The following is a 15,849-nucleotide window of genomic DNA, read 5'->3' as shown; positions in this document are numbered from 1 at the left end:
TAAAGCAAAAAAAAACACAGTTTTGCACTGATTAATGTAAACATTTCCGCTTGCGCGCCATGCGCGCTCGCATTAATGTGAAGTTCCAATTTCACCTCACATCAAAACCTTGACTAGGTAGGCTATTATTAGGTTCGGGTTAAGCACTAAATGTAAATCAGTTTTTTGCTACTTCAGGGGAAGCTGAGCTTCCATTGCAGTCTTAAAGAAATCACTACTGCACACAATACTTTTTCTGCTTTTGAGTTCCATTTTCACTTTCTCTCAGCCTACTACCTTGAACGACTACCTAGCTACGTAAACACATTCCGGAATTCAACGGCGGCGTCATAATTTCCATCAGCGTAACCGGCGTAGTGCAAGCGTAGGGTTTGGCTTCGGTGGGAAAAAATTGAAGATTTAAACCGAATCCCGTCCAAAAGCCCAATATTCGACCAAATCCGAATCCTGGATTCGGTGCATCCCTACTCAATAGAGCATGACATACTGCACCAACTTCTTTCTTTTCTTTCAACTTGTTCTCTACTTTGAAGAGCTCATTGATGAGTTTGCATTGAGAAAGAGCAGAAAACTGAGCTTTTAATATCACTGATGTGATGATGGTGAGTCACATGTTTAAACTGATCATATTTATAGAGTGGCTCTGTGGACTTTAAAGCACTGATGTGTCAGTGCACCTGGCCTGGGATGGTGTGCGTGTCATGATGTGCGTTGGGGCGATATAGGGGCCTCATCCTGGTAATTAGCCCCAGGCCTCAAAATGTCTTAATCCGGCCCTGGCTAGTGGTACATGACCAGGGGCGGTTTTAGCTAATTGGAGGCCCTGGAACAATTTTTACACCCCCATAAGCTGCAATCCCCCAGAATGAGCCCTTTGTGTATGTGAAGCGCAGTATAAGCCGCACTTTTAAGCTAAGAACATTACCGTTGCGCCTGTCCAGACGCACTTATGTGGCGGACAGCTTGGATACCGATCTAACTAGACAACATTTGCAATCAAGGTGAACACTCAAATTATTTAAACTATAGACCATTGCATTACACATATCAAAACAAACACAACAATAGAACTCCAAACAACGCTTATTTAACTAAAGTAATGCCCTTGACTTAGTAGCTTTTCAGCTTGCCGCAGGGCATTCTGTGTGCCATGAGCAATGTACGAGTATAGGCGATCTTACAGCATTGTGTAACACACTTTGGTTGTGGATACTATGTCCAGAAATAAAGCCAAGTCACTCATTTAGAGGCAGAATCCACTGTTATGTCTACAAAATTATTTTAGATATAGTATAGACCAATTATCACCCTACGTCACACAACTGTCAAGCAGGCTCAACTGCGCATGTCGGTTGCAAAAGACAAACTTCTCCCTGGTCTATTACACTTGGAGTGTCGATCAGGTCATCATATCTGGCCACTGAATTGCAGGGCTTGGTAGTACGTTTCTGAGGCTCTGGCCTTTGGACAAATATATTTACGTTTCACTTGTCTATGCACAAAAGTCACTTGATACTCAAATAGCCTGACAAAGTGATCAGGCAAAGCTAGCCTGGCTAACAGAGGTCGCTTTCTCAGGCAATTGACGAATGAAACAGACTCGGTTAAAGAAATCCGAGATGCTATCTTCATCAGGCTCGTATCTACATTAGGCAGTACTCCCTGACGTTTCTGGTGTAGAATGGAGTGAAATACAACCTTGTGCACACTGGCAGTGAGCGAGTCTGACTGAGGCTAACGTCAAAACTGTGTAACGGGACGCAGTCTCACTCAAATTGCCAGTTAAACAAATCAGAAAAATAATCGGACCAACTGGCTACAAGCAGAATTCCCATATCTCTTGAAAGCTGCCCTGCTCAACTTTTTAGATGTAGAATTGACTGTAAAACTGTAAAATTATGAACTTTGTGACGTGAAGACATGGTTGCTGCTCGACTATGCGGTCTGTACCTGGCGACATTCTCACTCAAATTTCAAGACTTTCGTGACCCAAATCAAAATTCTGATGCGACAGTAGGCTGCGACAGTAGGCTTAATGGAAATTTATCATCGAATGAGATCTTGCTAGCGAAAATAATCACGTAAACTCTTTCAGAATAAGTATAAAAACAAGGCCAAAGAGTAGGCTATCTAATTGATACGAATTCATAGACACTTATGAGGATATTTGCAGGCCTACTTAAAGCGCTTATATCATACTATATATACTATATATGTGTATATGCATGTACACCTATGTGTAAATCAATCTTTGATTTTTCATTCACTGGGACATGGCCAGGGAATATGATGAATTGATTCATCAGCTGGTTAAACGCCAATAGCCTACACTTTTCTTACATTACATCAACGCATGCTGCGGCTTTGCCAATGTTTTCTGTATAAAAATGTTCTTGACGCAAAAAACCTCAAGGCTATGTAGAGAGTCTGAAGCACAGTAAAAGTTTCAAGTAATTTTATTGTCAATTTCTTCACATGTCAAGACATAAAAAGGAATCGATATGACGTTTCCCACTCTCCCACAGTGAAACATAAAAAGCACAGGCACAACAGACACATTTCTTAAAATATAGCGTAACATATTCACATACAGCAGCATAAGCTCATAAAGCATAAAGCTTGCTGCGGCGTGTGCTATTTGCAATGTAAGGTCTTGCAAATAAATGAGTCCTTGTCGGCTGAATTGACATTGCTCAAACAAGAATCATCTGTGTGAAATAAAGGATCTTGGCGATTGCGAAGAACTCTATTGGTATGGAAAGCTAATCGAACTAGAATATATCTCCTTGGTCAATGGGTCCAATGGGTCAATGGAAACCTGGCGTACGACCGGTTTTATACGTGTGAATATTTCTGTACATAGCTACTTTTCGAGTTTTGGCCATACACCATCTTCTGGTATGAAAGCTGCGCAATCCTTAAGACATGAGGCCCCAGACGTGCCACAACTAAAGGAATGCTTTTCCCTCACATAAACCTGCCACTCTATCTGACTTATGTCGAGTGGAAGACAGCAGGGGGGTATTCCAGGTAGCGGGTTTAGTGAAAACTTTGAGTTGTTTAACCCTGAAAATAGGCATACTCCGAGTTCCACGTTCCAGAAAGAGAGGTAACGAAACCTTTTGGTAAGTTTCCATGGCAACTTACTCCATGAAACTAACCTGCTCGCTAGCAGGTTTTCCATGCCAAACTCTGCGTTTCTACCAATCCCCTCCCACTTTATGAGCCCGATAGCTTTGGCAGACACGGCGTATCATTTCCTGGTTCAGCCGAGCGATCTCGAACAAAATTGTACTTGCTTAGTTGTATGCTGGGAGACGATTTTAAGATTGCGATTTGATGTGCTTTAATTCCCTGATGAATACCTAAATTAACGTTACCGTTTCCCTTCACAATCTGTAATTTATTTTAGCAACATTCTCAGACCTTGGGCCTTCGTCGCTAGTGTTACATGCCGTGGACATGCACTCAGAATTGACCAAATGCTTTTGGGCACTGAAATAAATACAAATAATTGAAATTGTATTTGGTGTTCTTCCTTGCCTACAAATAAAAATCACAATGAGTAGCCTATTTCTATCGGCTATTGTTCCTACAATTTACATAATTCATATGATTCCTACAATGTACATGATGTAGGCTACCGTCCTGTAACTGTTATTTCAGCAAATCTATAATTTCAACATTGTTGGGGGTCAATATATTGGCCAAACAACCGAAACTAATTCCCCTATGGTTTGAAGGAAGATGGGGAAACTGAACAGTGTATTAACATTAACCAAATAATGCCAATACCAATGGAATTACAGTTATTTGACTCTTTGGGTTAAATCAGAGCAAGAAGGGTCAAATTAAGGTTAAATAATATAATCATTTTATCATATTGCAAATGAATGCAATCAATTAAGTTAACTCTTATGCCTACTCTACCATGATTATTGTAAACCAGAGATAGAAAGCATGAGGTGAGGAAGAAGGAGTAGGCCTAGGCCAAGCCAGAGCTGAGGAGAAGAACCGTGTGAAAATCCGTTCGGTATTCAATGCGGTATGATTAATTAAATGAGCTGACAGCTCATTGCCCCAACCAAACAGATTACACTGAGTGGAGCTATTGGACCTTTCCAAGATGGCGGCCCCACGTCTAGTCAGCGCCAGTAAGCAGTAGCGTTCGATGCGGCGTCTATTCTTTATTATGTCTATGGTAGTATCAAGCCCTCGCCCCTCGGCTTGAAGCAACGGCCCCGGTGGATGTAGGTGGTATTGCACTACGGTTAGGTTTCCGACTCTTCCGGTCGTTTTTATTCTATTAACTCCAGTCAACATTTACAAAACTATCTCCCCCAATAATGTTTGTTCGATTCTCGAACCTGGCTCATCTACTAGCTTTTTCATAGAATGTGAGCCTGCCCACACCCTATTAAGCCCCATTGTACCGAATTTTGTTGCAGTTCCACCAGAGTTCCACCGGGAGTGATCACGGTCGAGTGCAAAATGAATGGGAGTCTATGGAGCTAAACGGCTAAATTTGTCTCTTTCGCCTGATTGTCGTTGATAAATCTCAAATTTGATTATAGTTTTTGCATGTTCAACATGGATTACAGGTCAAAAGTTGAATGAACGAGTACTTATGTCCTTTCGATTTCTTACGGGGTAAGTCGTTGTTGCCCATAACACACTAGCATTCTGCTAACGAATGTTGATTGGTTAGTGAAGAACTGACTACGACCAGAGATCCCGCTTGATGGCATCCGAAGCAGAACCAGAATGTCAGAGCATTAGCAAAATTAGCAACAACATTAGCAAGCCAAAACGCTTTCTAGCATTTGTATTGACAGGGAGAGCCTAACCTGTCAGCTGTGTTGTCGATGCCTCGAGAGTAAAGTGGAAGTAACCAAAGCTTTCCGTCAAGCAGTAGCTCTGGTCGTACGATGTGTATGACGTCAATGCCATTTTCAAAGGCTTTTTAGAACAGAAAGGCGACTTTAAAAACAATCTAACACCCAGTGGTGTGTGTTTTTTTTGCCTCCCCTTTTGATTTCAGAATTCAAATTACTAGACAAAAAATTATATCCTGAGAAAAGTGGATTTTGAGGGGTATAGCTCCATAGACCTCCATTCATTCTGCACTCGACCGTTAGCGCCCTCATATGGAACTTGAGTGGAACTGCAAGCAGTTCAGAACCCGGAAGTCTCCTGAGAGTGGGAGTTCTCTCTTTATTAGACATTGGCTGTTTATCAATACACGTTTTTTTCCGTTCTTGTGTTCTTGCGAACTCGTTTGACGTCATCTTTTATTGCCCTAGTACGGTTCTAATCCAAAGAACACAAGTCACCAAGAACGCCAAAAATACCCGGAAATGTTCCTGATCCGCCCCTTTTATCGAGGATGCATCGGATGGTGACTTGACCAGCGAGAACGCTTCTGATTTCCCAGAAGTCATTGCAAGATGTCAAGCGGGGCGGACAAACCTCAAAACTGTAATTTTTTACTTTTCATATTTCAGCTAAACAGTACGTGTAAATCAGCATCTGAATTAAAATGTGGCGAGAAATAGGCAGTTCAGTCGCTGAAAATGTTCTTATTTTATTGATGAAATGGCTAATTTGTAAATTTGCTCCGACTTGTCGATAACCTAGCTAGCATCTCAGTGCAGTGCAGACACCAGGTACTGTAAGTTAGCAAGGGCTACAGAAAACGTAAAATTACAGGGAGACGGACCATTTTTTAGCTTTGTTATTTAGTCTTTGTAGTTAGTCAGTGTTATCATAATACTGCGAGTCCAGGAAAACCCTAATCTCAATTCATTCTCCGTCCTTGCGTCCTTGCAAGACAATTCTTGTAAGGACGCTTGCAAGAAGGTTCTTCAAAAGAATGTACTTGCGTTCTCAGCGTTCTTCGGATTGATAAACAGCCACTCTGCTAGCACCCCATTTATTTGCCTACTACGTCAATAAAAGTTGCCTGCAAGTGTGCTCGCGGATACCAACAAGGGCGCGAGCACCAAAATTCAATTTATTTCCGATTTACATTGAGCTGAATGCGCCACTGGCCCGAGGTGCATGCTGAGTGCCGTGTCACCGACCCAGGACACTGACCCAGGACACTCGCTTGGAGCGAAAGAAACAGCAGACAGCGGTCTTCCTCTTTCACAGGTTTACTAACCGAGACTATATATCTAAAGGCTCTTTTTAAACAGAGACGAGGGGGAGTAGCTATGCGCATGGCACTGGTCGCGTCTAGCGTACAGGCACGGCGCGCAACGTCCCTCGTCCGGACACAAGGACAACGAAAAATGTGCCGTGACCCGGATTCGAACCGGGGTTGCTGCGACCACAACGCAGAGTACTAACCACTATACGATCACGGCTCGCCGCTTCTCACTGGACGCACCAGAGGTGGTGGCCACGGGTGTTCTGACCTTTGCTGTGCCACATGAATGAGCTACGAACGGAGGTTCCCAGCCTCTCTCCCTTTGTCTAAGCCGTCCCAATTTGCAAACGAGCCATTTTCCCCCTTGTTTTCTTTGGCACATTTCAAGGGGCGTCCAAATTTGTATTTGTTTATGACAAGATTGTCCAGCGTTTTACAAGAATGGCGCGGAAGGACTACTCATTCCCTGCATAGTGTCCTTTCTCGGACACAAATGATGATTCTTGCCTTTGTGTCCCCGAAGCAGAACGAGTCCAGTCACGCTCACATTTTCAACGGTCCTAAATCAAGTTCCAATAGGTATTTAGCCGTCCCCAAACGGCTTTGAAGTGACAATACTCGCACCGGCTTGTAGTGATGGCGTGCAGCACATGCATTTTCTCTCCTTTGCTGCGTCAAATCCTTGCAGGGTCAAGCAATAGACAGCTTTTTCTTCTCTTTTTTTACAAACCGGTGAACAAAAAAGCATTCCCCTTTCCAAGGCTCTTTCAATACCTGCTTCAGCAAAACGTTCATTCAGGCGCTTCCTTCTTGGTGTCTGCGCAAAGGTGAGGAATCAAAGTAGAAGCTTTGGTGAAAACGTCATAAGGCATGCTGTTTTAGTTTGGCGCGCTACGCTCAACTACTTGAAAGACATCTTTCCCTCATCGCCCAAATACGGAATTGGTTAAATGGATGATCGAGCCAGCCAGGAGTCGAACCTGGAATCTTCTGATCCGTAGTCAGACGCGTATCCATTGCGCCACTGGCCCGAGGTGCATGCTGCGTGCCATGTCACCGACCCAGGACACTCGCTTGGAGCGAAAGAAGTGATGGGGAAACAGCAGACAGCGGTCTTCCTCTTTCACAGGTTTACTAACCGAGACTATATATCTAAAGGCTCTTTTTAAACAGAGACGAGGGGGAGTAGCTATGCGCATGGCACTGGTCGCGTCTAGCGTACAGGCACGGCGCGCAACGTCCCTCGTCCGGACACAAGGACAACGAAAAATGTGCCGTGACCCGGATTCGAACCGGGGTTGCTGCGACCACAACGCAGAGTACTAACCACTATACGATCACGGCTCGCCGCTTCTCACTGGACGCACCAGAGGTGGTGGCCACGGGTGTTCTGACCTTTGCTGTGCCACATGAATGAGCTACGAACGGAGGTTCCCAGCCTCTCTCCCTTTGTCTAAGCCGTCCCAATTTGCAAACGAGCCATTTTCCCCCTTGTTTTCTTTGGCACATTTCAAGGGGCGTCCAAATTTGTATTTGTTTATGACAAGATTGTCCAGCGTTTTACAAGAATGGCGCGGAAGGACTACTCATTCCCTGCATAGTGTCCTTTCTCGGACACAAATGATGATTCTTGCCTTTGTGTCCCCGAAGCAGAACGAGTCCAGTCACGCTCACATTTTCAACGGTCCTAAATCAAGTTCCAATAGGTATTTAGCCGTCCCCAAACGGCTTTGAAGTGACAATACTCGCACCGGCTTGTAGTGATGGCGTGCAGCACATGCATTTTCTCTCCTTTGCTGCGTCAAATCCTTGCAGGGTCAAGCCATAGACAGCTTTTTCTTCTCTTTTTTTACAAACCGGTGAACAAAAAAGCATTCCCCTTTCCAAGGCTCTTTCAATACCTGCTGCAGCAAAACGTTCATTCAGGCGCTTCCTTCTTGGTGTCTGCGCAAAGGTGAGGAATCAAAGTAGAAGCTTTGGTGAAAACGTCATAAGGCATGCTGTTTTAGTTTGGCGCGCTACGCTCAACTACTTGAAAGACATCTTTCCCTCATCGCCCAAATACGGAATTGGTTAAATGGATGATCGAGCCAGCCAGGAGTCGAACCTGGAATCTTCTGATCCGTAGTCAGACGCTGTATCCATTGCGCCACTGGCCCGAGGTGCATGCTGAGTGCCATGTCACCGACCCAGGACACTGACCCAGGACACTCGCTTGGAGCGAAAGAAGTGATGGGGAAACAGCAGACAGCGGTCTTCCTCTTTCACAGGTTTACTAACCGAGACTATATATCTAAAGGCTCTTTTTAAACAGAGACGAGGGGGAGTAGCTATGCGCATGGCACTGGTCGCGTCTAGCGTACAGGCACGGCGCGCAACGTCCCTCGTCCGGACACAAGGACAACGAAAAATGTGCCGTGACCCGGATTCGAACCGGGGTTGCTGCGACCACAACGCAGAGTACTAACCACTATACGATCACGGCTCGCCGCTTCTCGCTGGACGCACCAGAGGTGGTGGCCACGGGTGTTCTGACCTGTGCTGTGCCACATGAATGAGCTACGAACGGAAGTTCCCAGCCTCTCTCCCTTTGTCTAAGCCGTCCCAATTTGCAAACGAGCCATTTTCCCCCTTGTTTTCTTTGGCACATTTCAAGGGGCGTCCAAATTTGTATTTGTTTATGACAAGATTGTCCAGCGTTTTACAAGAATGGCGCGGAAGGACTACTCATTCCCTGCATAGTGTCCTTTCTCGGACACAAATGATGATTCTTGCCTTTGTGTCCCCGAAGCAGAACGAGTCCAGTCACGCTCACATTTTCAACGGTCCTAAATCAAGTTCCAATAGGTATTTAGCCGTCCCCAAACGGCTTTGAAGTGACAATACTCGCACCGGCTTGTAGTGATGGCGTGCAGCACATGCATTTTCTCTCCTTTGCTGCGTCAAATCCTTGCAGGGTCAAGCCATAGACAGCTTTTTCTTCTCTTTTTTTACAAACCGGTGAACAAAAAAGCATTCCCCTTTCCAAGGCTCTTTCAATACCTGCTGCAGCAAAACGTTCATTCAGGCGCTTCCTTCTTGGTGTCTGCGCAAAGGTGAGGAATCAAAGTAGAAGCTTTGGTGAAAACGTCATAAGGCATGCTGTTTTAGTTTGGCGCGCTACGCTCAACTACTTGAAAGACATCTTTCCCTCATCGCCCAAATACGGAATTGGTTAAATGGATGATCGAGCCAGCCAGGAGTCGAACCTGGAATCTTCTGATCCGTAGTCAGACGCGGTATCCATTGCGCCACTGGCCCGAGGTGCATGCTGAGTGCCATGTCACCGACCCAGGACACTGACCCAGGACACTCGCTTGGAGCGAAAGAAGTGATGGGGAAACAGCAGACAGCGGTCTTCCTCTTTCACAGGTTTACTAACCGAGACTATATATCTAAAGGCTCTTTTTAAACAGAGACGAGGGGGAGTAGCTATGCGCATGGCACTGGTCGCGTCTAGCGTACAGGCACGGCGCGCAACGTCCCTCGTCCGGACACAAGGACAACGAAAAATGTGCCGTGACCCGGATTCGAACCGGGGTTGCTGCGACCACAACGCAGAGTACTAACCACTATACGATCACGGCTCGCCGCTTCTCGCTGGACGCACCAGAGGTGGTGGCCACGGGTGTTCTGACCTGTGCTGTGCCACATGAATGAGCTACGAACGGAAGTTCCCAGCCTCTCTCCCTTTGTCTAAGCCGTCCCAATTTGCAAACGAGCCATTTTCCCCCTTGTTTTCTTTGGCACATTTCAAGGGGCGTCCAAATTTGTATTTGTTTATGACAAGATTGTCCAGCGTTTTACAAGAATGGCGCGGAAGGACTACTCATTCCCTGCATAGTGTCCTTTCTCGGACACAAATGATGATTCTTGCCTTTGTGTCCCCGAAGCAGAACGAGTCCAGTCACGCTCACATTTTCAACGGTCCTAAATCAAGTTCCAATAGGTATTTAGCCGTCCCCAAACGGCTTTGAAGTGACAATACTCGCACCGGCTTGTAGTGATGGCGTGCAGCACATGCATTTTCTCTCCTTTGCTGCGTCAAATCCTTGCAGGGTCAAGCCATAGACAGCTTTTTCTTCTCTTTTTTTACAAACCGGTGAACAAAAAAGCATTCCCCTTTCCAAGGCTCTTTCAATACCTGCTGCAGCAAAACGTTCATTCAGGCGCTTCCTTCTTGGTGTCTGCGCAAAGGTGAGGAATCAAAGTAGAAGCTTTGGTGAAAACGTCATAAGGCATGCTGTTTTAGTTTGGCGCGCTACGCTCAACTACTTGAAAGACATCTTTCCCTCATCGCCCAAATACGGAATTGGTTAAATGGATGATCGAGCCAGCCAGGAGTCGAACCTGGAATCTTCTGATCCGTAGTCAGACGCTGTATCCATTGCGCCACTGGCCCGAGGTGCATGCTGAGTGCCATGTCACCGACCCAGGACACTGACCCAGGACACTCGCTTGGAGCGAAAGAAGTGATGGGGAAACAGCAGACAGCGGTCTTCCTCTTTCACAGGTTTACTAACCGAGACTATATATCTAAAGGCTCTTTTTAAACAGAGACGAGGGGGAGTAGCTATGCGCATGGCACTGGTCGCGTCTAGCGTACAGGCACGGCGCGCAACGTCCCTCGTCCGGACACAAGGACAACGAAAAATGTGCCGTGACCCGGATTCGAACCGGGGTTGCTGCGACCACAACGCAGAGTACTAACCACTATACGATCACGGCTCGCCGCTTCTCGCTGGACGCACCAGAGGTGGTGGCCACGGGTGTTCTGACCTGTGCTGTGCCACATGAATGAGCTACGAACGGAAGTTCCCAGCCTCTCTCCCTTTGTCTAAGCCGTCCCAATTTGCAAACGAGCCATTTTCCCCCTTGTTTTCTTTGGCACATTTCAAGGGGCGTCCAAATTTGTATTTGTTTATGACAAGATTGTCCAGCGTTTTACAAGAATGGCGCGGAAGGACTACTCATTCCCTGCATAGTGTCCTTTCTCGGACACAAATGATGATTCTTGCCTTTGTGTCCCCGAAGCAGAACGAGTCCAGTCACGCTCACATTTTCAACGGTCCTAAATCAAGTTCCAATAGGTATTTAGCCGTCCCCAAACGGCTTTGAAGTGACAATACTCGCACCGGCTTGTAGTGATGGCGTGCAGCACATGCATTTTCTCTCCTTTGCTGCGTCAAATCCTTGCAGGGTCAAGCCATAGACAGCTTTTTCTTCTCTTTTTTTACAAACCGGTGAACAAAAAAGCATTCCCCTTTCCAAGGCTCTTTCAATACCTGCTGCAGCAAAACGTTCATTCAGGCGCTTCCTTCTTGGTGTCTGCGCAAAGGTGAGGAATCAAAGTAGAAGCTTTGGTGAAAACGTCATAAGGCATGCTGTTTTAGTTTGGCGCGCTACGCTCAACTACTTGAAAGACATCTTTCCCTCATCGCCCAAATACGGAATTGGTTAAATGGATGATCGAGCCAGCCAGGAGTCGAACCTGGAATCTTCTGATCCGTAGTCAGACGCGGTATCCATTGCGCCACTGGCCCGAGGTGCATGCTGAGTGCCATGTCACCGACCCAGGACACTGACCCAGGACACTCGCTTGGAGCGAAAGAAGTGATGGGGAAACAGCAGACAGCGGTCTTCCTCTTTCACAGGTTTACTAACCGAGACTATATATCTAAAGGCTCTTTTTAAACAGAGACGAGGGGGAGTAGCTATGCGCATGGCACTGGTCGCGTCTAGCGTACAGGCACGGCGCGCAACGTCCCTCGTCCGGACACAAGGACAACGAAAAATGTGCCGTGACCCGGATTCGAACCGGGGTTGCTGCGACCACAACGCAGAGTACTAACCACTATACGATCACGGCTCGCCGCTTCTCGCTGGACGCACCAGAGGTGGTGGCCACGGGTGTTCTGACCTGTGCTGTGCCACATGAATGAGCTACGAACGGAAGTTCCCAGCCTCTCTCCCTTTGTCTAAGCCGTCCCAATTTGCAAACGAGCCATTTTCCCCCTTGTTTTCTTTGGCACATTTCAAGGGGCGTCCAAATTTGTATTTGTTTATGACAAGATTGTCCAGCGTTTTACAAGAATGGCGCGGAAGGACTACTCATTCCCTGCATAGTGTCCTTTCTCGGACACAAATGATGATTCTTGCCTTTGTGTCCCCGAAGCAGAACGAGTCCAGTCACGCTCACATTTTCAACGGTCCTAAATCAAGTTCCAATAGGTATTTAGCCGTCCCCAAACGGCTTTGAAGTGACAATACTCGCACCGGCTTGTAGTGATGGCGTGCAGCACATGCATTTTCTCTCCTTTGCTGCGTCAAATCCTTGCAGGGTCAAGCCATAGACAGCTTTTTCTTCTCTTTTTTTACAAACCGGTGAACAAAAAAGCATTCCCCTTTCCAAGGCTCTTTCAATACCTGCTGCAGCAAAACGTTCATTCAGGCGCTTCCTTCTTGGTGTCTGCGCAAAGGTGAGGAATCAAAGTAGAAGCTTTGGTGAAAACGTCATAAGGCATGCTGTTTTAGTTTGGCGCGCTACGCTCAACTACTTGAAAGACATCTTTCCCTCATCGCCCAAATACGGAATTGGTTAAATGGATGATCGAGCCAGCCAGGAGTCGAACCTGGAATCTTCTGATCCGTAGTCAGACGCTGTATCCATTGCGCCACTGGCCCGAGGTGCATGCTGAGTGCCATGTCACCGACCCAGGACACTGACCCAGGACACTCGCTTGGAGCGAAAGAAGTGATGGGGAAACAGCAGACAGCGGTCTTCCTCTTTCACAGGTTTACTAACCGAGACTATATATCTAAAGGCTCTTTTTAAACAGAGACGAGGGGGAGTAGCTATGCGCATGGCACTGGTCGCGTCTAGCGTACAGGCACGGCGCGCAACGTCCCTCGTCCGGACACAAGGACAACGAAAAATGTGCCGTGACCCGGATTCGAACCGGGGTTGCTGCGACCACAACGCAGAGTACTAACCACTATACGATCACGGCTCGCCGCTTCTCGCTGGACGCACCAGAGGTGGTGGCCACGGGTGTTCTGACCTGTGCTGTGCCACATGAATGAGCTACGAACGGAAGTTCCCAGCCTCTCTCCCTTTGTCTAAGCCGTCCCAATTTGCAAACGAGCCATTTTCCCCCTTGTTTTCTTTGGCACATTTCAAGGGGCGTCCAAATTTGTATTTGTTTATGACAAGATTGTCCAGCGTTTTACAAGAATGGCGCGGAAGGACTACTCATTCCCTGCATAGTGTCCTTTCTCGGACACAAATGATGATTCTTGCCTTTGTGTCCCCGAAGCAGAACGAGTCCAGTCACGCTCACATTTTCAACGGTCCTAAATCAAGTTCCAATAGGTATTTAGCCGTCCCCAAACGGCTTTGAAGTGACAATACTCGCACCGGCTTGTAGTGATGGCGTGCAGCACATGCATTTTCTCTCCTTTGCTGCGTCAAATCCTTGCAGGGTCAAGCCATAGACAGCTTTTTCTTCTCTTTTTTTACAAACCGGTGAACAAAAAAGCATTCCCCTTTCCAAGGCTCTTTCAATACCTGCTGCAGCAAAACGTTCATTCAGGCGCTTCCTTCTTGGTGTCTGCGCAAAGGTGAGGAATCAAAGTAGAAGCTTTGGTGAAAACGTCATAAGGCATGCTGTTTTAGTTTGGCGCGCTACGCTCAACTACTTGAAAGACATCTTTCCCTCATCGCCCAAATACGGAATTGGTTAAATGGATGATCGAGCCAGCCAGGAGTCGAACCTGGAATCTTCTGATCCGTAGTCAGACGCGGTATCCATTGCGCCACTGGCCCGAGGTGCATGCTGAGTGCCATGTCACCGACCCAGGACACTGACCCAGGACACTCGCTTGGAGCGAAAGAAGTGATGGGGAAACAGCAGACAGCGGTCTTCCTCTTTCACAGGTTTACTAACCGAGACTATATATCTAAAGGCTCTTTTTAAACAGAGACGAGGGGGAGTAGCTATGCGCATGGCACTGGTCGCGTCTAGCGTACAGGCACGGCGCGCAACGTCCCTCGTCCGGACACAAGGACAACGAAAAATGTGCCGTGACCCGGATTCGAACCGGGGTTGCTGCGACCACAACGCAGAGTACTAACCACTATACGATCACGGCTCGCCGCTTCTCGCTGGACGCACCAGAGGTGGTGGCCACGGGTGTTCTGACCTGTGCTGTGCCACATGAATGAGCTACGAACGGAAGTTCCCAGCCTCTCTCCCTTTGTCTAAGCCGTCCCAATTTGCAAACGAGCCATTTTCCCCCTTGTTTTCTTTGGCACATTTCAAGGGGCGTCCAAATTTGTATTTGTTTATGACAAGATTGTCGAGCGTTTTACAAGAATGGCGCGGAAGGACTACTCATTCCCTGCATAGTGTCCTTTCTCGGACACAAATGATGATTCTTGCCTTTGTGTCCCCGAAGCAGAACGAGTCCAGTCACGCTCACATTTTCAACGGTCCTAAATCAAGTTCCAATAGGTATTTAGCCGTCCCCAAACGGCTTTGAAGTGACAATACTCGCACCGGCTTGTAGTGATGGCGTGCAGCACATGCATTTTCTCTCCTTTGCTGCGTCAAATCCTTGCAGGGTCAAGCCATAGACAGCTTTTTCTTCTCTTTTTTTACAAACCGGTGAACAAAAAAGCATTCCCCTTTCCAAGGCTCTTTCAATACCTGCTGCAGCAAAACGTTCATTCAGGCGCTTCCTTCTTGGTGTCTGCGCAAAGGTGAGGAATCAAAGTAGAAGCTTTGGTGAAAACGTCATAAGGCATGCTGTTTTAGTTTGGCGCGCTACGCTCAACTACTTGAAAGACATCTTTCCCTCATCGCCCAAATACGGAATTGGTTAAATGGATGATCGAGCCAGCCAGGAGTCGAACCTGGAATCTTCTGATCCGTAGTCAGACGCTGTATCCATTGCGCCACTGGCCCGAGGTGCATGCTGAGTGCCATGTCACCGACCCAGGACACTGACCCAGGACACTCGCTTGGAGCGAAAGAAGTGATGGGGAAACAGCAGACAGCGGTCTTCCTCTTTCACAGGTTTACTAACCGAGACTATATATCTAAAGGCTCTTTTTAAACAGAGACGAGGGGGAGTAGCTATGCGCATGGCACTGGTCGCGTCTAGCGTACAGGCACGGCGCGCAACGTCCCTCGTCCGGACACAAGGACAACGAAAAATGTGCCGTGACCCGGATTCGAACCGGGGTTGCTGCGACCACAACGCAGAGTACTAACCACTATACGATCACGGCTCGCCGCTTCTCGCTGGACGCACCAGAGGTGGTGGCCACGGGTGTTCTGACCTGTGCTGTGCCACATGAATGAGCTACGAACGGAAGTTCCCAGCCTCTCTCCCTTTGTCTAAGCCGTCCCAATTTGCAAACGAGCCATTTTCCCCCTTGTTTTCTTTGGCACATTTCAAGGGGCGTCCAAATTTGTATTTGTTTATGACAAGATTGTCCAGCGTTTTACAAGAATGGCGCGGAAGGACTACTCATTCCCTGCATAGTGTCCTTTCTCGGACACAAATGATGATTCTTGCCTTTGTGTCCCCGAAGCAGAACGAGTCCAGTCACGCTCACATTTTCAACGGTCCTAAATCAAGTTCCAATAGGTATT

General features: G+C 47.1%; 17 non-coding genes across 17 annotated transcripts; all 17 read right to left on the bottom strand.

Moving 5' to 3' along the window:
• Positions 1 to 6,296: 6,296 nt before the first annotated feature.
• Positions 6,297 to 6,368, bottom strand: trnah-gug. The gene has a single exon. It is a non-coding gene; the product is annotated as a tRNA-His (tRNA).
• Positions 6,369 to 7,110: 742 nt separating this feature from the next.
• trnar-acg lies at positions 7,111 to 7,182 on the bottom strand. The gene has a single exon. It is a non-coding gene; the product is annotated as a tRNA-Arg (tRNA).
• Positions 7,183 to 7,423: 241 nt separating this feature from the next.
• trnah-gug lies at positions 7,424 to 7,495 on the bottom strand. Its single transcript has one exon. It is a non-coding gene; the product is annotated as a tRNA-His (tRNA).
• Positions 7,496 to 8,237: 742 nt separating this feature from the next.
• trnar-acg lies at positions 8,238 to 8,310 on the bottom strand. Its single transcript has one exon. It is a non-coding gene; the product is annotated as a tRNA-Arg (tRNA).
• Positions 8,311 to 8,564: 254 nt separating this feature from the next.
• trnah-gug lies at positions 8,565 to 8,636 on the bottom strand. The gene has a single exon. It is a non-coding gene; the product is annotated as a tRNA-His (tRNA).
• Positions 8,637 to 9,378: 742 nt separating this feature from the next.
• trnar-acg lies at positions 9,379 to 9,451 on the bottom strand. The gene has a single exon. It is a non-coding gene; the product is annotated as a tRNA-Arg (tRNA).
• Positions 9,452 to 9,705: 254 nt separating this feature from the next.
• Positions 9,706 to 9,777, bottom strand: trnah-gug. The gene has a single exon. It is a non-coding gene; the product is annotated as a tRNA-His (tRNA).
• A 742-nt stretch (positions 9,778 to 10,519) lies between these two features.
• Positions 10,520 to 10,592, bottom strand: trnar-acg. Its single transcript has one exon. It is a non-coding gene; the product is annotated as a tRNA-Arg (tRNA).
• Positions 10,593 to 10,846: 254 nt separating this feature from the next.
• trnah-gug lies at positions 10,847 to 10,918 on the bottom strand. The gene has a single exon. It is a non-coding gene; the product is annotated as a tRNA-His (tRNA).
• A 742-nt stretch (positions 10,919 to 11,660) lies between these two features.
• On the bottom strand, positions 11,661 to 11,733 carry trnar-acg. Its single transcript has one exon. It is a non-coding gene; the product is annotated as a tRNA-Arg (tRNA).
• Positions 11,734 to 11,987: 254 nt separating this feature from the next.
• trnah-gug lies at positions 11,988 to 12,059 on the bottom strand. Its single transcript has one exon. It is a non-coding gene; the product is annotated as a tRNA-His (tRNA).
• A 742-nt stretch (positions 12,060 to 12,801) lies between these two features.
• Positions 12,802 to 12,874, bottom strand: trnar-acg. Its single transcript has one exon. It is a non-coding gene; the product is annotated as a tRNA-Arg (tRNA).
• Positions 12,875 to 13,128: 254 nt separating this feature from the next.
• trnah-gug lies at positions 13,129 to 13,200 on the bottom strand. Its single transcript has one exon. It is a non-coding gene; the product is annotated as a tRNA-His (tRNA).
• Positions 13,201 to 13,942: 742 nt separating this feature from the next.
• trnar-acg lies at positions 13,943 to 14,015 on the bottom strand. Its single transcript has one exon. It is a non-coding gene; the product is annotated as a tRNA-Arg (tRNA).
• Positions 14,016 to 14,269: 254 nt separating this feature from the next.
• On the bottom strand, positions 14,270 to 14,341 carry trnah-gug. Its single transcript has one exon. It is a non-coding gene; the product is annotated as a tRNA-His (tRNA).
• Positions 14,342 to 15,083: 742 nt separating this feature from the next.
• On the bottom strand, positions 15,084 to 15,156 carry trnar-acg. The gene has a single exon. It is a non-coding gene; the product is annotated as a tRNA-Arg (tRNA).
• A 254-nt stretch (positions 15,157 to 15,410) lies between these two features.
• Positions 15,411 to 15,482, bottom strand: trnah-gug. The gene has a single exon. It is a non-coding gene; the product is annotated as a tRNA-His (tRNA).
• Positions 15,483 to 15,849: the final 367 nt, after the last annotated feature.

The sequence above is a fragment of the Hypomesus transpacificus genome, unplaced genomic scaffold, assembly GCF_021917145.1.
Source record: "Hypomesus transpacificus isolate Combined female unplaced genomic scaffold, fHypTra1 scaffold_61, whole genome shotgun sequence".
Classification (NCBI taxonomy): Eukaryota; Metazoa; Chordata; class Actinopteri; order Osmeriformes; family Osmeridae; genus Hypomesus; species Hypomesus transpacificus.
This window is presented reverse-complemented; position numbering and strand designations above follow the sequence as displayed.